Consider the following 2500-nt stretch of genomic DNA (forward strand, 5'->3'; position numbering starts at 1 on the left):
ATGTAACGCAATTTGCACCGCAATGTAACGCAATTTGCACCGCAATGTAACGCAATTTGCACCGCAATGTAACGCAATTTGCACCGCAATGTAACGCAATTTGCACCGCAATGTAACGCAATTTGCACCGCAATGTAACTCAATTTGCACCGCAATGTAACTCAATTTGCACCGCAATGTAACTCAATTTGCACCGCAATGTAACTCAATTTGCACCGCAATGTAACTCAATTTGCACCGCAATGTAACTCAATTTGCACCGCAATGTAACTCAATTTGCACCGCAATGTAACTCAATTTGCACCGCAATGTAACTCAATTTGCACCGCAATGTAACTCAATTTGCACCGCAATGTAATGCAATTTGCACCGCAATGTAATGCAATTTGTACCGCAATCTACCCCCACATTGTGCCTTAACCTAACCCACGTTGTGCCTTAACCTAACCCACATTGTGCCTTAACCTAACCCACATTGTGCCTTAACCTAACCCACGTTGTGCCTTAACCTAACCCACGTTGTGCCTTAACCTAACCCACGTTGTGCCTTAACCTAACCCAAGTTGTGCCTTAACCTAACCCAAGTTGTGCCTTAACCTAACCCAAGTTGTGCCTTAACCTAACCCAAGTTGTGCCTTAACCTAACCCAAGTTGTGCCTTAACCTAACCCAAGTTGTGCCTTAACCTAACCCAAGTTGTGCCTTAACCTAACCCAAGTTGTGCCTTAACCTAACCCAAGTTGTGCCTTACCCTGCTCTGTAATTGGCATATGACACGTTACATTAATGTATTGTCCAACCGCAACCCGCTCAGAATGTTGTGTACACAGCTACGTGTCATCTCCCCATAACAGCTGCATTGCAGTGTGGTACGCCATAGAGACGTGTGGGAGTAATGGACGCAGTGGATGGCGATCAGCATGAGCCGTCTGTTCATGTAGTGGCGCGTGTATGCAGACGTAGTAGTCTCTTCTCACACAATGTGATAGCACGGTGCCCCGCGTTCCACATCTGCGACATGCTACAGAGGCCGGTTGACAGTTGGTCGCGCAATGGACATCGCATACGTACGGGGGCACCTTCCACGTGCCCTCTAGTCGGGCACATTTTGTTGCGTGGATGTGAGCGGATGTAGTGTGTCTTGACACCTGACAGGCAGGCATGCAATAATAGTTGACTTTGCAAACGGGGATGGACGTGTACGTTTACTGGTGACGTTACGCAAATGAACAACTGGTAACCCGTTGTGGTGCGGTTGTCCTTGCTGGAGGTACATCTGTGAGGGCAACGATCGGTACAGCTACGAAGCGGTCCCCACCATACCAACGAACGTGAATGTGTATCTGGGTGTGAAGCGATACGCGGCTGTGGGTGGGTGGGACTGTCCCCGGCCGGTGAGGGGGGGCCGCCCGGCGTGCTGGCCGCGCGGTGCGTGGGCGCACGCGCTACAGCCGGCTGGTGGGGGCGCCCAGTGGCAGGCGCGCCGGCCGACGGACGCGGCAGGCGGCGCAGCTGCGCGCCGGGGCACCCTGCGCGCGGCGCCGTGCAGCCAAAGTGGGTCCTCGCCGGCCCGGTGCGAAGCGCGGTGGACATCTGCAGTGTGCTGGTCCGATTGAGGACTGTGTGCGTTGAGGATGCGCCGCCGCCCGGCACTCGGCGCCGCGACGCCGTCTGCTGCTCGGTCGCCCCAGCGGTTCTCGCTGGTGGTTTGTATCGCAGTTGTGCAGACGTGTTGGCACGTGCGCTGTGCTGGGAGAGTTCGCTTCGGCACCCACGTGGGGCCTTTGCCCTTCTGTGGCGCTGGCGTTGGAGCTGCCGGTCACCGTAGGTGGCGCGTGTTGTCTCCCGCCGGCAATGCCACGACAGCACGCTCCCGGGCCTCTGTCGGCAGCGGCAAGCTCAGTTGGGAGCACGGGTGGTCGCACCTAAAGCGTCTACTCGCCTAACTCCGGGCGATTGCGCCTCTCTCGAACCCGACCAAGTACTTAGGACGGCGCTGCGCGCCGCCGGGACCTGAGAGGGTTTCGAGGTGTATTGTGCAGGGGAGCTCAGCCTCCTCCTGTTTGCAGAATAATTGAGCGGACGCTTGCGTGTTCGCGCGGGCCCCTGGGACACACTCCCGGGCGGCCGGCTGCTCAGCTCTAGTTGACGCAGCTCCCTGGTTGATCCTGCCAGTAGTCATATGCTTGTCTCAAAGATTAAGCCATGCATGTCTCAGTACAAGCCGCATTAAGGTGAAACCGCGAATGGCTCATTAAATCAGTTATGGTTCCTTAGATCGTACCCACGTTGCTTGGATAACTGTGGTAATTCTAGAGCTAATACATGCAAACAGAGTCCCGACCAGAGATGGAAGGGACGCTTTTATTAGATCAAAACCAATCGGTCGGCTCGTCCGGTCCGTTTGCCTTGGTGACTCTGAATAACTTTGGGCTGATCGCACGGTCCTCGTACCGGCGACGCATCTTTCAAATGTCTGCCTTATCAACTGTCGATGGTAG

The 2500-nt window shown here is 55.0% G+C and overlaps 1 non-coding gene across 1 annotated transcript in view; it reads left to right on the forward strand.

The window, feature by feature from the left end:
* Nucleotides 1-2154: 2154 nt before the first annotated feature.
* Nucleotides 2155-2500, forward strand: part of LOC126150884 (small subunit ribosomal RNA) — a 1909-nt gene continuing 1563 nt past the window's right edge. Inside the window, exon 1 of the ribosomal RNA XR_007531734.1 lies at nt 2155-2500. This exon is cut by the window's right edge and continues 1563 nt beyond it. This is a non-coding gene — a ribosomal RNA (small subunit ribosomal RNA).

Source organism: Schistocerca cancellata, unplaced genomic scaffold, assembly GCF_023864275.1.
Source record: "Schistocerca cancellata isolate TAMUIC-IGC-003103 unplaced genomic scaffold, iqSchCanc2.1 HiC_scaffold_1012, whole genome shotgun sequence".
Classification (NCBI taxonomy): Eukaryota; Metazoa; Arthropoda; class Insecta; order Orthoptera; family Acrididae; genus Schistocerca; species Schistocerca cancellata.